Source organism: Manis pentadactyla, chromosome 13 (assembly GCF_030020395.1).
Source record: "Manis pentadactyla isolate mManPen7 chromosome 13, mManPen7.hap1, whole genome shotgun sequence".
In the NCBI taxonomy this organism is placed as follows: Eukaryota; Metazoa; Chordata; class Mammalia; order Pholidota; family Manidae; genus Manis; species Manis pentadactyla.
The window spans coordinates 88184381-88206210 of NC_080031.1; positions in this window are offsets into that span (position 1 = coordinate 88184381).

Below are 21830 nucleotides of genomic sequence, written 5' to 3' on the forward strand. Positions count from 1 at the left end.
TGGGGAGGACGGTCACTGCCCGAGGATGTTCTCCCTGGGGGTGCAGAGCCGCAGGTGCTGGTGTCTGTCCGCATGCCGGCTGCTGGCTGCCGCTGCACGTCATCCTTCTAAGGCCTGCTTCCCCACCCACCATGCAGACAGGGGTAACCCCCCAATGGGTTAAGTGATGGATGTAACAGCACTGGTTTAGAGCAGTCAATACTTTGGATCACTGAAGAGCAGCATGATCACATTCTCCATTCCCAATGCTGGGAGAGCCCAGACAGAGGGGGGCTCACTTCCCGCTGTCACCCTTGATGTGAGCCCCCACTTTCTGTCCTCTCATCCACTCTGTAAAGTCGGAAAACCAGCTGGGTCGGTGCCTCCTCCTGCCCCAAGTGGGCCTTTTGAACTCTGCCGTCCACTCCTTTGCCACGTCTTCCTCTGTCTGCTCCCCACCCACTCCATCTGTCTTCACACACTGGTTGAAGTCTTACCTCCTCTGGGAGGCCTTCCTGAAGTTACGCATAAGGATTCCTAGATTATTCATTAGCACTCCCTGCCTCTTCCCAAATGTGACACTGTGATAGTAATTAGCCTCGGATGAATCCCTGTCACCTCATAAGCCAGATGGCTACAAAATTTTGAGGGCATGAGTGGCTTTTTCTGTTTCTTTGCATTTTCCTCAGTACCCATCCCAGTGTCTGGCTCACAGTAGGTGCTCAGCGGATGCTTGTCAGTTCATGGACTGATGTAAAATGCAAGGTGGCTGAATACTTGTGCAAAGGTAAGAGCTTGTTCTGATTGTCTCTGGAATTGACTGAACATCTTCTAGACCCCCAACAATGTGTGCTGATGAGAAGCAGTGCATCTCATTAAGGCTGGTGTTTCTTCCACAGGTGGGGGTGAGGGACTTGCAGGCAGAAGGTTGCAGCTCTCTTAACAAGTATTATGGTGGTTTGTACTGTAGCAACTTGGCTGTCCTGGAGCCACAGTGCCCTGTTGGCCTGAACCGAGAACTCGTCTGGCTCCAGGTGAGCACTGGCCATGTGAGATATTGTGAATAAAATTTGGAAGGTGGAGGTAAAGCAGGAGCCAAAGTTCTTAAACTCTGAATGTGGGTGCTGGGCGCCAAGCACTACCCTGCCTCACACACACCGGTGACTCTGCAGATCTACCAGCTCCTACCAGACCTCCATCCATGTCTCTGAGTCTTGGGCCACGTGTGTGAGCAGCTCTGTAGCACAGCACCCACTTCCCCACAGCATCCAGGTGGCAAGAGACCGACACCAAGTTCCAGTCTCCCCCACAGTTTCCAGTTGTCACATGAGCCTCAGTTCATCTTTGCAGGTTCCAGATGGCCTTGCCATCACCCACATCCTGCCTCCTTCCCCACTGGCAGTCTGGCTGACCTGTGGGAACCGCAGGCTCGGCGCTAGACACAGAGGCGGCAGCCTGCCCAGACTGCAACGCTGGCATTGTCCGCGACCTCGCCTGCAGAGCGTCTAGCTCCTGCAGACTCTCCAGGTCCTTACTCCGAACCAGCCACAGCGGTTCTCTTTCCCTGATCGGACTCTGCCTGATCCAGGGAGGAGAGCAAATATTATTGGTGATGCCTCATCAGGAGGCATGGTGGTCACACCTTGTCTCAGAGCGTTCCCATGCAGATGGTGCAGGGCAGACCCTCCAGACCGCCACTGCAGAGCTGGGTGCCTGAGGACCCCTCCACTCCCTCTCTTCTGGGCTGTTCAGGTTGGGGGTGGGGTTGATGTGCAAGTGGTAGGATCTGTGCACACAACCACGACTGGAGGAGTGACCTGTTCATCACGGAATTGGCACGAGGAAGATGCAAAAGCCGCTTCAGGTTGTCACAGCTGGAAGTGAGAGATGCAGCCCTTTGCGTTCAGCCCAGAAGCTGATCTCCTGGCTTCTGTGAACCGGCAGGGGGATGAGATGGCAGGCATCCCATTTCCCAGATTCGGGGGGTGCATGTGCCTTCAAAGCAGCAGCGGCTATACCTGGTCCTCAGAGGATGTCGCCTGGGGCCAGCTGGGGCCGCACACAAGCTGTCGCTGAGCAGCAAGGCTGCGTGCATCTGAGGTGGGACCAGGTGAGGAAAACATCTCAAGCTGAAGTAAAATATGCAGTGATGTACATATTCATGTGAGGAAAACACGGGGCCTCAGAGGAAGAGAAGGCAGGGGACCAGAGAACCTGCCCGGAGCACTTTCACGGAGATGAAATGAAACCTCAGTGTCTGTCACCCTTCGAAGTGCCATAATTTTATCATCCTTCCCACGCAGTGCTGTGCTATTTTGGGTTCTGTTATTTTTTTCCCCTCTCACCTCTGTATGCCCAAGATGTCTGATAAATGAACGTGTAAGAAAATGTTTTATTTTTCCCAGCACGGGTGGGGAATCGATTATGGGAATCTTGTCTCCGAGCATGCTGCCTCCTCTGTGTCATCATGCTCTGCCCTGCAACAGATTGCATTTGAGAGCAGAAGCTCAATTAATTTGCCCGAGAGGGGCTTGTGCCCAGACACTGCAGCCCTGCTGCTCCTCACCGGTACGATCCCTTTCCTTAGCCACAGTGCGTGCAGAGCAGAGAAGACTCACATGCTTCCCTGCTCCCCACACACCCCGTGCCAAAGAGTCTGTGTTCTGCTTTGTCTGATTTCCTTTGTTAAAAAAAAACAGAAACAAGACCAAACAGAAAAAAAGAAACTTGGAACTCTTTTGAGGATGAGGAAGTGGAAGCATTTGATGTTATCTTTGTACCATCTGTTCACCTAAGTTAGACATTTAATCAAATGAACAGTTGAGAGCCTGTGTAAACCAGGAGGCTGGTGCTGGCCCTCGTATGTCCCACGCCCTCCCTCACTGCCCGTTCTGGCCAGGCGTCCTCAGGCTCAGGACGGCTGCACCCTTTACCACCTGAGGGCGTCTTCCCACCCCGGGCAAGGCCAGCGCTGCAGGCTGGGCCCAGGCAGGCCCTGGTGTTGGGCTTGTGAGGTGCCAGCTCTCCTTGGTGTTAAGTCGCTCTGCCTGGAACCCTGGGGCTAGGACAGCCCTGAACAGAACACCAGAGGCCACACTGTTTTGAAAATGGTGTTTCCAGCAATGGGATAAGTCATGAAACTTAAAGAAAGAAGCTGCCCACTGTCTGCTGCGGAGCATGCACTCACTGAGAGCCGGGGCCCGGGGTGTGGCTGGAGACCGGCTACCAGTCAGACTGAGCAGGCACCTGCTGAGATCAAGTCATTTCTGTTTGGAAATTGATGACACTTCACCCCAAAAAGGGAACTGAGCCAATTTGGGGCATCGGCTGGGGCCTATTCTAACCCTGAGCATAAAAAGCCATGTTTTCCAAGGAGAGTTTTGCAGGGGCAGCAGAAGGGTGATGGCCTGGGTTTAATACTGCACTGCCAGGCCCCGCAGGCCCCATCGTTTCTCCCAGCATTCCCAGGCAGATGCTCTGACATCCTCCCATGTATACACTTCTCTGTGGGGGCGTCACACCTACACGAACCCTGTAATATTCAGAAGGTTTATTTTACAATATGAAATGCATGATCTTCTCTCTCCAAACCCTTGTTAATCTCCCATGATTCCCCTTTAACTCTTCGTTCCTTTGCAAGTTATGTGTTTCTCTGTTGCTTCTAAGACCACATCATTTCTATCCGTAAATCTCATCTGATTGTTCCAGTTTCCAAACTCATCCATTACTAAGGTTGGGAACAGATCCCATAATCTCCATGAGGCCTTGGCTGAGACCCCCAACACCCCCATTCCCAACCCAGAGGTGATCTCCTTCTCCTGTAGAGTCCCCTAGCGATTTATTGTTGCCTATTTCGGGGGTCTCAGACATTTCTGCATCATTTAATAGTTGTCTAGTTTCATAGTATAGTGGTTAAGTTTGTGGATTCTGGAGGCAGGTTTTTTGGGTGCAGACCCCAGCGGAGGCATCCAGTGTGTGACCTTGGGCAAATTACCTAGTTCCTCTGTGCATCAGTTTCTTCATCTATAAGATGCGGATAGTCACTAACTACCACACAGGACTGTTGTACAAATCAAATGAGCAAATCCATGCTGAGAGTGTAGAATAGTGACTGGCAATGCTCAGCAATATTAGTTGTTTTTATTATTAATAATAATAATTATTATTGTTATTATATCTTCTACTTCAAACTTCCTGATGACAGGGACCCATCTTGCCTACCTTTCTTTTTTTTTTTTTTTAGATAATTATTTTTTATTGAAGGGTAGTTGACACACAGTATTACATTACATTAGTTTCAGGTGTACAACACAGTGATTCAACATTTATATACATGATAATTCTAAGTACCAGCTATCACCATACCAAGTTGTTACAATATTTTGACTATATTCCTTATGCTATACATTACATCCCGGTTGCTTATTTATTTTACAATTGGAAGTGTGTACTTTTTCTTGGTTGTTGTTGTTAGGGCATCTCTCATTTTTATTGATCTAATGGTTGTTAACAACAATAAAATTCTGTATAGGGGAGTCAATGCTCAATGCACAATCATTAATCCACCCCAAGCCTAATTTTCGTCAGTCTCCAATCTTCTGAAGCATGACGAACAAGTTCTTACATGGAGAACAAATTCTTACATAGTGAATAAGTTACATGGTGAACAGTACAAGGGCAGTCATCACAGAAACTTTTGGTTTTGCTCATGCATTATGAACTATAAACAGTCAGTTCAAATATGAATACACATTTGATTTTTATACTTGATTTATATGTGGATACCACATTTCTCTCTTTATTATTTTTAATAAGATGCTGAAGTGGTAGGTAGATACAACATAAAGGTAGAAAACATAGTTTAGTGTTGTAGGAGAGCAAATGTAGATGATCAGGTGTGTGCCTGTAGACTATGTGTTAATCCAAGCTAGACAAGGGCAATAAAACATCCACATATGCAGAAGATTTCTCTCAGAACAGGGGGGTGAGGTTCTAAGCCTCACCTATGTTGATCCCCAATTTCTCACCTGATGATCCCCCAGCGACTGTGCCTGTCTTAGGTTGTTCCTCCCTTGAGGAATCTTACCCGTCTCTGGCTAACCAGTCATCTTCCGGGGCCACACAGGGAAATGTTAAGTTGGTAAGTGAGAGAGAAGCCTTATTGTTTGAAATGGTTAGCTTTTTATTTCTTTGCATATTTATGCCCTGTGGCTTCTATGCCCAGCATTTGTCTTGAGGTATCTTTACCACTTGGAGGAGTTATGATACTCGGTAAATTTGATATGAGGCACGAATTCTATTTAAGGGTTGTAATTAGGAAGGAAGAAGAAAAGCTATAGAAGTAGCAGGCGGGAGAAAACATGGGAAGATTGATTATTTCTTTGACATATCTTCTTGTAGAGTAACTTCAGCATGTATAGGTTTTAAGCTACTACTTAAATTGCGCACACACATTAATATAATAGGAGTATAGTTACATAACCAAAGCATGCCTGTAATTACCAGCCATCTCCAGTGAAACCAAGAAAACCAGTTAGGCACCCTAGGCATTTGTGAAAACTTATCAATGATATGATGGTTATTATCTAACTGAATTTGAATAGTTTGAGAAAAATCAGACAAATTAAAACAACCCATTCCTGGGCACTGTTCACATCCCATATGTTCTTTTAACAGTAAATAGTCTGTAGTTGTAAGATTTTGGAGCGCTACAATTTGCACTTCTCCTAATTCTTGGTTGAGTTCCAACAGTATAGATCCAGTCAAATTTGTTGTTTTACTGTATGCACAGGCCAGCTTAGATATCTCCTTCATTCCCATGGCAAGTCCAGGAGCTGGTGGGATGAGTGCATCTACAGCTGTAGCAGTGCGTGGATCTTTGTTGGGGTTTTTTGATGATCATCTTCTGGCATGAGTCTTCCCGAGAGTGCTGATGTTGGAAGTTCTCTTTCATATCGTTTCTTAGTTCATTTTCGGGGTAGCCAAATTAGGCTTTGATCCTCTGTATAAACACAAACAGACCCTTTGCCTACACTTTTATATGTCCTTTATATCATTGTGTAGAACTCATTAGAGGTCACCACATAGGAACTGCATTTTTTTTTTTTTAATCATTAATCTACACTTACATGACGAATACTTACGAATACTTTGTTTACTAGGCTCTCCCCTATACCAGGTCCCCCCTATATACTCCTTTACAGTCACTGTCCATCAGCGTAGCAACCTGTTGTAGAATCACTACTTGTCTTCTCTGTGTTGTACAGCCCTCCCCTTTCTCCCACCCCGCTATGAATGCTAATCTTAATACCCCCCTACTTCTCCCCACCCCTTATCCCTCCCTACCCACCCATCCTCCCCAGTCCCTTTCCCTTTGGTACCTGTTAGTCCATTCTTGAGTTCTGTGATTCTGCTGCTGTTTTGTTCCTTCAGTTTTTCCTTTGTTCTTATATTCCACAGATGAGTGAAATCATTTGGTATTTCTCTTTCTCTGCTTGGCTTGTTTCACTGAGCAAAATACCCTCCAGCTCCATCCATGTTGCTGCAAATGGTTGGATTTGCCCTCTTCTTATGGCTGAGTAGTATTCCATTGTGTATATGTACCACATCTTCTTTATCCATTCATCTATCGATGGACATTTAGGTTGCTTCCAATTCTTGGCTATTGTAAATAGTGCTGCGATAAACATAGGGGTGCACTGATCTTTCTCATACTTGATTGCTGCATTCTTAGGGTAAATTCCTAGGAGTGCAATTCCTGGGTCAAATGGTAAGTCTGTTTTGAGCATTTTGATGTACCTCCATACTGCTTTCCACAATGGTTGAACAAGTTTACATTCCCACCAGCAGTGTAGGAGGGTTCCCCTTTCTCCACAGCCTCGCCAACATTTGTTGTTGTTTGTCTTTTGGATGGCAGCCATCCTTACTGGTGTGAGGTGATACCTCATTGTAGTTTTAATTTGCATTTCTCTGATAATTAGCGATGTGGAGCATCTTTTCATGTGTCTGTTGGCCATCTGTATTTCTTTTTTGGAGAACCGTCTGTTCAGTTCCTTTGCCCATTTTTTAATTGGGTTATTTGTTTTTTGTTTGTTGAGGCGTGTGAGCTCTTTATATATTCTGGACGTCAAGCCTTTATCGGATGTGTCATTTTCAAAGATATTCTCCCATACTGTAGGGTTTCTTTTTGTTCTATTGATGGTGTCTTTTGCTGTACAGAAGCTTTTCAGCTTAATATAGTCCCACTTGTTCATTTTTGCTGTTGTTTTCCTTGCCCGGGGAGATATGTTCAAGAAGAGGTCACTCATGTTTATGTCTAAGAGGTTTGTGCCTATGTTTTCTTCCAAGAGTTTAATGGTTTCATGACTTACATTCAGGTCTTTGATCCATTTTGAGTTTACTTTTGTATATGGGGTTAGACGATGGTCCAGTTTCATTCTCCTACATGTAGCTGTCCAGTTTTGCCAGCACCATCTGTTGAAGAGACTGTCATTTCGCCATTGTATGTCCATGGCTCCTTTATCAAATATTAATTGACCATATATGTCTGAGTTAATGTCTGGATTCTCTAGTCTGTTCCATTGGTCTGTGACTCTGTTCTTGTGCCAGTACCAAATTGTCTTGATTACTATGGCTTTATAATAGAGCTTGAAGTTGGGGAGTGAGATCCCCCCTACTTTATTCTTCTTTCTCAGGATTGCTTTGGCTATTCGGGGTCTTTGGTGGTTCCATATGAATTTTTGAATTATTTGATCCAGTTCATTGAAGAATGTTGCTGGTAGTTTCATAGGGATTGCATCAAATCTGTATATTGCTTTGGGCAGGATGGCCATTTTGACGATATTAATTCTTCCTAGCCATGAGCATGGGATGCGTTTCCATCTGTTAGTGTCCCCTTTAATTTCTTTTAAGAGTGACTTGTAGTTTTCAGAATATAAGTCTTTCACTTCTTTGGTTAGGTTTATTCCTAGGTATTTTATTTTTTTTGATGCAATTGTGAATGGAGTTGTTTTCGTGATTTCTCTCTCTGTTGGTTCATTGTTAGTATATAGGAAAGCCACAGATTTCTGTGTGTTGATTTTGTATCCTGCAACTTTGCTGTATTCCGATATCAGTTCTAGTAGTTCTGGGGTGGAGTCTTTAGGGTTTTTTATGTACAGTATCATGTCATCTGCAAATAGTGACAGTTTGACTTCTTCTTTGCCAATCTGGATTCCTTGTATTTTTTTGTTTTGTCTGATTGCCGTGGCTAGGACCTCCAGTACTATGTTAAATAACAGTGGGGAGAGTGGGCATCCCTGTCTAGTTCCCGATCTCAGCGGAAATGCTTTCAGCTTCTCGCTATTCAATATAATATTGGCTGTGGGTTTTTCATAGATGGCCTTTATTATGTTGAGGTACTTGCCCTCTATTCCCATTTTGCTGAGAGTTTTTATCATGAATGGATGTTGAACTTTGTCAAATGCTTTTTCAGCATCTATGGAGATGATCATGTGGTTTTTGTCTTTCTTTTTGTTGATGTGGTGGATGATATTGATGGACTTTCGAATGTTGTGCCATCCTTGCATCCCTGGGATGAATCCCACTTGGTCATGATGTACGATGGTTTTGATGTATTTTTGAATTCGGTTTGCTAAAATTTTGTTGAGTATTTTTGCGTCTACGTTCATCAGGGATATTGGTCTATAGTTTTCTTTTTTGGTGGTGTCTTTGCCTGGTTTTGGTATTAGGGTGATGTTAGCTTCATAGAATGAGTTTGGGAGTATCCCCTCCTCTTCTATTTCTTGGAAAACTTTAAGGAGAATGGGTATTATGTCTTCTCTGTATGTCTGATAAAATTCCGAGGTAAATCCATCTGGCCCGGGGGTTTTGTTCTTTGGTAGTTTTTTGATTACCGCTTCAATTTCGTTGCTGGTAATTGGTCTGTTTAGATTTTCTGTTTCTTTTTGGGTCAGTCTTGGAAGGTTGTATTTTTCTAGGAAGTTGTCCATTTCTCCTAGGTTTCCCAGCTTGTTAGCATATAGGTTTTCATAGTAGTCTCTAATAATTCTTTGTATTTCTGCGGGATCTGTTGTGATTTTTCCTTTCTCATTTCTGATACTGTTGATTTGTGTTGACTCTCTTTTCCTCTTAATAAGTCTGGCTAGAGGCTTATCTATTTTGTTTATTTTCTCGAAGAACCAGCTCTTGGTTTCATTGATTTTTGCTATTGTTTTATTCTTCTCAATTTTATTTATTTCTTCTCTGATCTTTATTATGTCCCTCCTTCTGCTGACCTTAGGCCTCATTTGTTCTTCTTTTTCCAATTTTGATAGTTGTGACATTAGACCGTTCATTTGGGATTGCTCTTCCTTTTTTAAATATGCTTGGAGTGCTATATACTTTCCTCTTAAGACTGCTTTTGCTGCGTCCCACAGAAGTTGGGGCTTAGTGTTGTTGTTGTCATTTGTTTCCATATATTGCTGGATCTCCATTTTGATTTGGTCATTGATCCATTGATTATTTAGGAGCGTGTTGTTTAGCCTCCATGTGTTTGTGAGCCTTTTTGCTTTCTTTGAACAGTTTATTTCTAGTTTAATGCCTTTGTGGTCTGAAAAGTTGGTTGGTAGGATTTCAATCTTTTGGAATTTACTGAGGCTCTTTTTGTGTCCTAGTATGTGGTCTATTCTGGAGAATGTTCCATGTGCACTTGAGAAGAACGTGTATCCTGTTGCTTTTGGATGTAGAGTTCTGTAGATGTCTATTAGGTCCATCTGTTCTAGTGCATTGTTCAGTGCCTCTGTGTCCTTACTTATTTTCTGTCTGGTGGATCTGTCCTTTGGAGTGAGTGGTGTGTTGAAGTCTCCTAGAATGAATGCGTTGCATTCTATTTCCTCCTTTAGTTCTGTTAATATTTGTTTCAGGTATGTTGGTGCTCCTGTATTGGGTGCATATATATTTATAATGGTTATATCCTCTTGATGGACTGAGCCCTTTATCATTATGTAATGTCCTTCTTTGTCTTTTGTTACTTTCTTTATTTTGAAGTCTGTTTTGTCTGATACCAGAATTGCAACACCTGCTTTCTTCTCTCTGTTGTTTGCTTGAAATATCTTTTTCCATCCCTTGACTTTAAGTCTGTGCGCGTCTTTGGGTTTGAGGTGAGTCTCTTGTAAGCAGCATATGGATGGATCTTGCTTTTTTATCCATTCTATTACTCTGTGTCTTTTGATTGGTGCATTCAGTCCATTTACATTTAGGGTGATTATTGAAAGGTATGAATTTATTGCCATTGCAGGCTTTAAGTTTGTGGTTACCAAAGGTTTAGGGTTAGCTTCTTTACTGTCTTACTGTCTAACTTAACTCGCTTGTTGAGCTATTATAAACACAATCTGATGATTCTTTATTTCTCTCCCTTCTTATTCCTCCTCCTCCCTTCTTCATATGTTGGGTGTTTTGTTGTGTGCTCTTTTTAGGAGTGCTCCCATCTAGAGCAGTCCCTGTAGGATGCCCTGTAGAGGTGGTTTGTGGGAGGCAAATTCCCTCAACTTTTGCTTGTCTGGGAATTGTTTAATCCCTCCTTCATATTTAAATGATATTCGTGCTGGATACAGTAGTCTTGGTTCGAGGCCCTTCTGTTTCATTGCATTAAGTATATCATGCCATTCTCTTCTGGCCTGTAGGGTTTCTGTTGAGAAGTCTGATGATAGCCTGATGGGTTTTCCTTTGTAGGTAACCTTTTTTTTCTCTCTGGCTGCTTGTAATACTTTGTCCTTGTCTTTGATCTTTGCCATTTTAATTATTATGTGTCTTGGTGTTGCCCTCCTTGGATCCCTTGTCATGGGAGTTCTGTGTACCTCTGTGGTCTGAGAGGCCATTTCTTCCCCTAGTTTGGGGAAATTTTCAGCAATTATTTCTTCAAAGACATTTTCTATCCCCTTTTCTCTCTCTACTTCTTCTGGAATGCCTATGATTCTTATATTATTTCTTTTATATTGATCACTCAGCTCTCTTAAAATTCTTTCATTCCTGGAGATCCTTTTATCTCTCTCTGCATCAGCTTCTCTGCGTTCCTGTTCTCTGTTTTCTAGTCCATTAATGGTCTCTTGCATCTCGTCCATTCTGTTTTGAAGTCCTTCCAGAGCTTGTTTTATTTCTGAATTCTCCTTCCTTAGTTCTTGCATATTTCTCTGCAAGTCCATCAGCATGGTTATGAGTTTTGTTTTGAATTCTTTTTCAGGAAGACTGGCTAAATCTATCTCCCCAGATTCCTTCTCAGGGGAAGATGTAGCAGATGCCGAAGCTGTCTGGGTTAGTCTTGTCTGAATCATATTTTTTTGCCTTTTCATGTTGACAGGTGCTATTGACTGTCAGCTGGGAGGGCCAAAATTTTCACTTACTACTGGCCTTTCTTTACTGGGGCAACTGCGACCCCTAGTGGCTTGTGTTGGGTAATTGCGTGTAGAGTGGGTCTTTGTGTCTTGCCTGGCCGGAAGGGAGAAATTTCCCTTTCTGTGGGCGGAATTTGTCTCAGGCTGCTTCTCTGCTTTCGCAGCGCCCGGTGGGGTGATGGATGGGGGGGCTGCTTGACTGTTTGCCTCCGTGAGGGGTCTCAGAGCTGTTGCCCAGGGGGTTAGTGCACCCGGTTTTCCCTGTAATTTCCAGCTGCTGTACTGTGACCTGGGTTGTTTCCGTCAAGCTGTTAAGTCCCTGTCCCTTTAAGACTTTCAAAAAGCCCCCGCTTTTCTTTGTCACAGGGGCATCAGCTTCAGCACCCGCTCTGAGGTCTTACCCCCTGTTCTCCCAGTATCCAGGGCCACCTGGGCATATACTGTGTCTGCGCTCTGGCCCGGATGGCGGGGGCTGGGTGTTCGGCAGTCCTGGGCTCCGTCTCCCTCCCGCTCTGCCTATTCTTCTCCCGCCGGGAGCTGGGGGGAGGGGCGCTCGGGTCCCGCCGGGCCGGGGCTTGTATCTTACCCCTTTCACCAGTCGCTGGGTTCTCGCTGGTGTAGCTGCAGTCTGGCCACTGTCCTGCGTCTTCTGGTCTCTCTTTTAGGGCTAGTTGTGTTTGTTGTATTTTCAAAAGTATATATGTTTTTGGGAGGAGATTCCCACTGTCCTACTCACGCCGCCATGTTGGCTCCGCCTCTCCCATCTTGCCTACCTTTCTACTCTGCTATATAGTATGTTTGATTGCATCTTGACTCATGTTTATTTTGTATATTGATAGATGTTTATTTACTTTGCATATCAATACATGTTGATTTATAAATAAGTACATGGCCAAAGAGTAAATAAAAGTTCCATTCCTTGCAAGCTGATCCCATTTTTCTCTATTAGGTTTGCATTACAGTGGACTTAGAAAAATTGATTCAGACTTTAGATGACACTATTAACACATTTTCTAATATATAATACATCAGATGACCATCCTTTCTATTGAGCATGTCATCTCATGCTGTCATTGCCCAAAGGCAATACCAAGGCTCTCTGCATGGCATTGTGTGGAGGTGGCATAAAGCCAGCCCTGGTCCTCTAAGGGTCCACAGCCCAAACCAAGCCTTCCAGCAATAGACCAATAATAAACAAATCACCACTGGGCCTAGGCCTCCCTAGTAGTACCTAGCATCTGGCAACATCTCTAGGCCCACTATGTAGAGATTGACCCATAAGGCTAGAGGTAGGATCTAGAAGTGGAAGTTGGAGAGGCAAACACATCTCTGATCGAGGAAGGGCCTTGGGGAAGCCATGGGATTTTTGTTATGGCCATAGCATGACCCTTTTGGGAAGTGGCCCCATACTAGTATTGTTCACCATAGTCCTGAGATTCATTCTGTAAAAGACCTGACTGTTTCTCCTAAGCTCAGGCTCTACTGGTCAGGTCCTACCTCTCTTTGGAATTCTAGAGCAGGTGACAGAAAATGTGGTGATGAGAAAGAGAGCAGAAAGAGTGAGACAGAGAGAGAAAAAGAGAGAGCGACTTACCAGGGAATAAAGGAGTTTCTGTGTTGACATCTTTTCCACTGCTGTTATCATGAACCAAACAACAATAGAAGCTGTCTGAAATATTAATCAACTGAAGGAGCGTGAGGAATGTGTGCACCCAGAGAAGACAAGCCGCGCAGGTGCTAGCCTGGACAGGCCAGCGTGCAGGGGCAGGGTAGGTGCACCGCACCGGTGGACATGGGTGGTCCAAGTGTCATGGAAGCGGAGTTACACTGAAACACTCATAGTTCTTTCCTTGCTTGATGAGAAATTTGCAATTTTTACCCTGTGGCAGAGCAAATGGAACTGTGACTTATGATTCACAATTTATGTGGCTTGATACTTCTATCATGTTTCTCACTGGCACAGAGCTTTATTGCATTCAGCTTCATGGAGAGACACAGCAGAGGCCAGGGGAGGCACTGTGCCCATACCAGCCTTGAAGTCAGGTTCATGGCAGGTGTTTGTTTATTTATTTAAGTGCATTCACTGAACCAAAAAGTCTTCTTTGAGCAGGGCGGGAGTCCCAAGTTGCATACAGAACTATTCAGGAAAGACCAGTTGGACCCAGATTTGGCTGGGAAACGAGGAAGGAGAGGAAGTCTTGAATGAATTATAAGAGTCAAAATCCTGCCCAGCAATAGCTCAGACGTGATGGTAATGCAGCATAAATTTCTGTGTTTTGTGATGTATTCACCATTGGTTAACAAGAGCCAGAAAACGTGTGTGTGCAGAAAACATGGCTGCATGCCCTAGGCTGAAATGCCTATCTGGGGCAGGGGTTGGGGAGGAGGGAGTGGGATGGTGGCATCCAAAGCCCAAAGTGGCGGCCACCCACGCAGTGGCTCCACGGGGTCTGCTTTTAAACTCATGAATACAGTAGGTTTCTGTTGAAATCCAATATGATTACATTGGTTTAAATAATTTAAGAATCAAATAAAATATTCTGAGAGTCAGCTGAGGTGCTGAGCACAAATGTCTGGCGAGCTGGCAATTAACTCTAGTCCAGATCAAAGCGGGAGCAGGGCAGCAGGGAAAGTCCCCACCTGGCCTGGCCTGCTGGCCGGCATCAGCAGGGGCTTCTGGGGAAGGTGAGCCGCAGGACAACAGGAAGGGAATTGTGTCAGGAGCTGAGCTGTGCGGCAGCTTGAATATTTCATGCAAAATAACCTCTCTGGCCTGGCCAGAGATCCCTTTGGTCCCAGGCTAGAAAGTCAAGGTTGGACTGTGTCAACTTGCATTGGGAACTGCCTTTCCACAAACTGGAGGAGTCCAGGTTACGGGAGGGAGGTGCCAGACCCCACAACACAGCCTGAAGTCATGGCAGGTTACATCCCTCTGATGGCCCGAAGGCTCCTCATCCGAAATGCAGGGGCAGGGGCCCCTTCCTTGTGTGAGGTACTCTCACAAAGGACCCTCCCTCTGCTTAGCCAAAGCACAAGGGACCTTCTTCAGGACCGTGGACACCCTCTTCACAGTGCAGCCCAGAGGAGACCCCAGGACCCCAATGACCACCTTGTCCCTATCCCAGGAATGACTAACTGACCCTTAGGAGGTGTCAGGCAGCCATTAAATAATAGTTCACAGGTTTCTTACTTATTGGATGACTGCTCAGCTGGAGTGTGAAACAGAGGGGCATCTTGCAAAGTTCATCTGCATTTTAAAGGAACTTACCTTTGGACCTAGCAACCCTCCTCCTGGGCATCTACATAGAGTCTCCCTGTGCATGTATTCAATGTATGCAGAAGGCTAGTCACTGCAGTATCACAATAGCCAAAGATTAGAATCAACCCAAGTGTTTATTGATAGGGAACTGGTACAAATAACGGTGCATCCATACCATGGAATACTAAGCCTCTATCAACAATAATGAGGTGTAACTGTATGAGTTGATATGGAAAGATCTCCAGGACATATTATAAAGTGAAAAAAGCCAAGTGCAGAACAGTGTATATTGTGTATCACTTTTATAACGGAGTTTCTCAACCTTTTTTTCATTACCACCTCCTGCGAGAAACCATGACATTTTTTCCTTTCATTCCTCATTAAATTTCAATACCGTGTATATCTGTTTATTTGCTCCAATGTATAATATGTATCTGTGATTTTTACATAAAAAGAGTAAGAATTTTTCACTTCCCAAAACCAATTTTCACCCCCTTGGTGGTGATGTCACTCCCGTTGAGAATGCCTGTTCTATAAGAAAGGGAGAAATTAAGTATATTACATAACAAACTGCAAGGATACATTAAAAACCAGTAGAAATGGTTGTCTATAATGAAGGAGAGAATGCAGAGTTGAAGGGAGGTGTGATCAAGATTTCCCCATGTATCCATCTTTAAATTATTTTTGTTTTTGAACTGGGCAAGTGCATTGCATATTGAAAAAATTAAATCAGAACACATATAAATCCATGTTTTCTAAATCAAACAAACAAACAAAAGAAGCACATCTGAGGAACTGCCCAGCCAATCCAGCAAGCACAGGCTGTAGGTGTGCTAACACCCCTCTCTGAACCAAGCCAGGCCCAGGCTGGAGGCACTGCCTCTGGCCAGACCCTCTGGGGACCTCTGCTTCTCAATAGGAGTCTTTTGTCCTTCTAGGTTTGTTTTTCAGCTCAAAATGAAGCCAGAATATATTCTGCATCCTTGTAAGGGGTGTTTGGGTACAGGGTAGTTTTGAAGACTGTAGCTTCTACTTTAAAAGCAGCAGGATATTTCAAAGCTGAGGAAGAGGCTCCGCAGGAGCAGCAAGGAAGCAGGGGCCAGCCCCTCCCAGGGACTGTGATATGAAGGCGGGAAGGCCGCCTCAGGCCCTCTCTTCTTCCCCTGGCTCTCGTCAGGAAGGATGGGGCAAGGATGACCGGAATGGGGTAACACAGCCTTGGCAGTGAGAGGTGAAAGAGGGAGACCCAGGACCCACTCAGGTGCCCAGTCACCCGGGTCAGCTGAGGCAGCTCCCTCCAACAGAATGTGTTTCCTCCTTCTGGAAAGAGAAGCCCCCCGGTGGAGGGAAGGCCATGCGTAAGGTTGATTAGTGGACCAGAAATTCCATTGAGAGATTAACAACAAAACAAAACAGAAACGTGGACTCACGCTTCTATGTATCCACAACTTTAATCTGATTATGTAATGAAATGAGATGATAAATAAGATTTGCATGATCATGTGCTTTCCTGCAATGCACATTCGGATTAAATGGCTGCCTTTGAATGAGTTTTGTTTTTAAAATGCTCCAATAAGTTACCCAGGGAGGAGGGAGTCAGTATATTTAAGTCAAGTCCTGGTTGTACTCCTAAACCTCAGTTTCCCCATCTGTAGAATGGGCATATCCCCCAGATCTACATGATAATGCTGTTCGTTGTAAAGGCTGAATGATTTGATGTAAGCAATGTTTCATAAGAGTAAGATATTGTCATTGTTTTCTGTTTCCTCTCCTCTCTCCACCTCTAAGTGTTGCTCTTTGAAATACACACTGGGAATTGGAAGAGGTCTGGGGAAGGAGAGCAGCAGGTCCTCCTACCGGGCCGAGCCAACGCTGAGTTCTGGGCTGCAAACACTGGGACGTGCCTTTCAGAATTGCCTTGTCCATCAGCATCATTTTATGTCATATTGAATTACCATTACATGGCCTGGCCTACTAACAAGGGTTCCTGGCAGAAGAATCTAAATCTTTTTATTTTAAATTAAAGAAAAATTATATATGCTTATTTGTAGAAAAAAAGTTACTAAATAATCATAAAATGTATGAGAAGAAATAGACATTACATATAATCCCACCCCACTATTTAAAGATATGGAATATTAAGATCTAGTGAATGGACATCTATGTATTTATTTGTATATATGCATATGTATGTGTATATACTGATATATAGAGAGAGAAAAATCCAGATGTATGCATATGCTTGTGTGTGTTATATGTTTATTTATGTATGTATGTGTGTGTGTTTAGGTTTACATAGTTTATTTAGTTTTATATCGTTTATATAGTTTTATCTAGTATAGGCTTATAGAATTTTGTTTGTTCATTTTACTTTTGTACACGAATGGGATCACTCTGCAGACACTGTTGTGTGATCTGCTCTATGCTTTTTAAAAATTTTGATAATTGCCAGTAACCTTCCATATTAATGAACATATTTCTTATACATTGTTCTTGGCTCTCAGATTTTAAAAATTAGTTTAATTTTTGACCATGATAGGCTTGACGTAATGAAAGTCCTTGCAGAAACTCTTTGCTCAAACTTTTAATTCTTTCTTTAGGATAAGTTTTAAAAGCAGGACTTAACTTGCTGAGTTGAAGGTCTGCACATGATACCAAATACAAGAAGCTGTACCAATGTGTGTCTTACCAGCAGTGTATCATGGTCCCCTACTGCCAATTGTATTGGCTTTTATCTTTTTATTTAATCCTGCCAAATTGTATTTTTTAACTATTTTGCTTGTGAATTTGTACACTTTTGTATGTTTTTCTTCCTTTGCAGTGTGCTTAATATCTTCCTTTGCTCATGTTTTCCAAAGAAGGTATTTGTTATTTTCCTGCTGGTTTGTGAGATCCTTTTACTCTTAACGGATGTTAAGTGCCCGACCCAGAACTTAGCACCGGCTGTCTTTTCTGGCATCTGTGTGTTCTGCAGCTAGTCTACGTACCATTACCAAACCAATCTTCCTAAACTCGATTCAGAAAGATGCTGAATTAAATAAAGAGCCAGTTATTTCCCCATCGCATAATCCAAAGTGTTGTTTCTTGGGCTCTGCTTCCCCACCCCAAATCAATCAGAAATTTCATTCCTCCCTGCCAACTAAAGCAAGATCATTTCTGCCCTTAAGGCTCCAATTGGGTTGTTTCCATTTCCCAAGTTCTAGCTCAAACGTCACCTCCTCCAGGAAGTTTCCCTAATTTCTCCTGCTCTTGCTCCTCTCCTTGTGCCCATTCTTTGAACTCTCGGAGAACATGCTGTCTTTACCACACATTTTAACAGTCGAACTACATATTCTTTCATATCATGAACATATACATTTTATATACATGAAATGAATATATATTATATAAAAGTATAAATAGATATGTATTACAAGTTTAAATAAATATATATTATTGACTGACAACACAGCCATTATTTCTAATATTCCTTCTAAATGCCCTTTACAGACTGGGGTAGCGATCGGTGATCAGTTGTTAATGATTGGCTAATTGAGACAGAAAGGCCATAAGCAATAGTTCCGTGCTCAAAAGCAAAGCTGGAATACATAGGAACATTGTAGGTAACCATCAGTGATGGATTTTTTTCCTCGTATGTTTACCTGTGAAGCCTAGTAAACAGGGAGCGCTGCGCTTAAAGGGGAGGCTGGATGGACTCTGCCGACTGCTATCTGGTTTACCTCCGTATTGTATATGCTTCACAGGGAATCTTGAAAGTGAGTAACTCTTTGTCCTTGTCTCTAACACTTGGGAGGAGATGTAGCTACAGCCCATTTCCAGGAAGTTTGTCCCCTCCCCAATTATAAGTACTCAGTGGGGCCCAAAGGGGTGTGGAGGAGGGTGGGGTACAAGTATTCGAGTATCTGATGAGTGAAGTCCTGAATGTGCCGGGAGATGTTTTGGGCTCAGTTTATTCAGAGTAAATAATCTACTAGCAAAACACTCCTTCTCCTGCTAGTATTGACTCCCTCTGGGGGGCAAAACTTTAATGCCTTTTTGTGACAATGAAGCCTTTGAAGATTTGCTCTAAACTCCTGAGAAGGGAAGAGTGGAGGAAAGGAAGAGCCCGCCCCATCCTGCTTGGAGATAAACAAGGAATGTCTGTAGGTGGGGGAGCCCCAAAGAGGCCTCAGGTAGTGACACTCGGAGGTGAACCCCCAGATCCAAATCCTAAGCCTGACTATGCAGATGGGGTCTCTGGACGTTAACCTTTTCATCCCTCAGCTTCGGTCTGTGTATGGGGGACACAGTGGACGTGTCTGGTACTTCGCAGAGACGTGGGGAGGGTAGCCTGCCCTAGGAGTGTTAGGTTTCACGATGTGTCAATGACTGTTATTCCAGGAGGGTAAGGCCAAGAAGGCGAGGCTGCTATGGTTGTTTGTTTCCAGAAGCCCCCCAAAGGCCTGAGGGCAGTTAGTCTTCAGCAGGGCCACAGCGAGCGCATGGGGTGCCGTTCCCCCAGATCTTATTGCAGGTGACAAGGAGGTCGCAGCTGACAAGGGCAGGTAGCTTGACCCAGACTGGTGGCGCTTGTGGAGGGACCAGAATTACTGCTCGGAACAGAGGATTCCGCATCACAGCAAGAGGCGGGTTCCTCTCCAGCTTCCAGCCTTCCTGGAGCTGGCTGCCTGAGGGGTGCCCTGGGAGGCCCCAGGCGCTGCTCCCGTGGCCTGGAGGGACCAGGCTGCCCGGGTTTGCAAGGTGGAGCCCTTGGGGCTTCGACCTAAAGGACACAGGGAACCTAGTTGGGCCTACAAAGCTACTCTCTGAAATATAACTCGGAGCCACCAGTTATAAATAGAGTATTTCATATACAAACGCAGGTTTCCTGTTTCTGTTGAAAAGCCAACCTATCTGATGGCACGGGACACACAGTCCCTCATGGCAGCAAGCTACAGGCACTGAGCTGGCTCTCTGTTTTGCTTCCGCCTCCCAGCCACAGATGGGAGGCCTGGTGAAGGCAGGTCCCGGGTCAGAAGGACCCACTGCTGCCCCCCACCCTCATCCGCCTGGAGGAACAGGGCTCTGAGCAGAAGGCGTTGTTAGCAGGACCTGGGACCTGGGGAAGTCGTTTCCTGCACTTCCCCCTTCCCGGGAAGACGTGGATGACCATGGTGAGGATGCCCTGAACCGCTGAGAAGAGCAGACCTGGAAGACTGAGACTTTGCTCTCTGACACCTGAGCCCTGTGGCGATGACGTGGCCCTGAAGCTTCCCTTGATAACAGCTTTGCCGGGTTTGCAGCCCCATGTGTGGCATCAGGGCCAGGTTGCCGCAGGTGCCCGGGCTGTCACCCGAGTACCTCAGCCAGCCCCCACCCCTGCCTCTTGGGGAGCCCTGCTAGTTTTCAAGGACTTTGGGGACCTCTTCCAGAGAGATAGGATGACAAGAGGCACCTGAGGGCCCCTTTGCTCTTCCATTGCCTGAATCCTCCGGCTTCTGAACCTGTGTCTTTTTGCACTGGAAATATTTAGTGTCTGGAGATATCCTTGTGCTGTTTCCAGGCAGCTCTTTAGGATCCTGCTGTTGCCCCATCTCTCCTGGCTGGGGCTGCTGGGGCAGCTGGGGCTGCAGCCTTCTGATAGTTCTTGCTTGCCTCTAGCAGGTATTCTTCTTTTAAGACAGGCTTCTGTAGCTTGGCTCAGGGCAAACTGGTACAGGTCTTTCCCTGGGGCTAGTCAGGGGCAGAATGCAGGAGGCTCTGCAGTGTCTCTGTGGATGGCACTCTGTCCCCAGGACGGCCCTGCAGCCGTCAGGTTGCTACCTACTCCAGGAGGTAACGAGCGTCTGTTTCTTCTCTTTTAGAAACCTGCTTTATGACCGAGAAGGGCCAGGAAGAATGAGCCTGAGGCGGGCAGCAATGTCCCTCTAAGAGTCAGGGGGAAAGTGCTTCCAGTGTCAAACCAAATACCAATTCCATGGCCAAGCCATGAACCCCTGTCTACAGCTGATGTTACAGGCAGGTAAAAACAGCTTGTGGGAGTCTGGGAGCCAAGGACCCCATTCCTCAGAGAGGAAGAACAGAGGACATTTATTTTCCTGCAACAATAGTTCTTAACTATTTTTGGATCATGGATCTCTCAAGAAATAAAGCTACAGGCCCTGCAGGATCCCAGTAGAGACTCAGGGAGCCCACAGGGATCCTTACCGCCACATACACATGCCAGGCAGGCCAGTGGCAGATGAGTTCAGGATGCTCAAGGGCCCATTCACGTGCAGTCAAAGGCATCAGAAGCCCAGCAAAAATTCCGATTGGAACTTGCACTGGAGGGCGGCCCCAAGACCTGAAGGGTCTCCACCCCCCATGTCAAGCAGTAGGCAGAGGCCATGTTCTTAATAATGTAGGATAATTTAGGTTGGACTCATCTCTTCCTCCCCCCAATATTTCCTTACACTGGCAATTCAAACTGAAGGTTCGTGATTTGTTGGGTACATGGTACCTTCTCTGCTGACCCTAGACTCGTCCTGGAGACAGGAGACAAAGGCTGAGAATCGTGCACAGTTCCTGCTAGAGAGGATTCAGCAAAGCTGGGAGGACATGCTCCAGTCAACCAGAATTTGTGAACTAGAAAACAAATCCTGCAGCACTGACTCTGAGTTTGGCCAATGACACAGGGGCCCTTACAGTCTTGAAGCTGGTGTCTCTGAACTGATTTATCACGCAGACTGTGGGGAGCCACTCACCCCTTCTGCTAGCAGAGAAAGGAAAGCTTTCTGGCATTGGTTTGGATGCTTTTCTCTCTCAGTGGCTGGACAGCTTCATGGACACAGACCAAATTTGCCCCACAGTGTGCTGGTGGGCCTGGGCTCTGGGCCGCCTATCAGCACAAGCACCTGGCCAGACGCATGGGGCCAGACCAGCGCGGGTGTGCGCCATGAGGGCTGGGGTTACATGCAAAGCTCCAGGGCCAAGCAGAAGGACCGCAGGGGGGTGTGGGAGTGGGTTCCAGTCCTACATAGTGAGGACCAGAGATGGCCTAAGGCAGAACTAGAGAGTCCAGGAGTTTGCTCTGAACTCCTCCAGCTTCTTTCAGGGCTACCTCCTTTGCTCTCCCCTTCAGTGTATATTCCTCCCCTTATGGCCTGGCTGTTTAAGGGAGGAGCCAGTGTTTGCAGAGTGCCTGCAACACCGTCAGCCCTTAATCAAAGCACGTCTGTTAGTAAGTCATTCATAGTTGAAAGTAT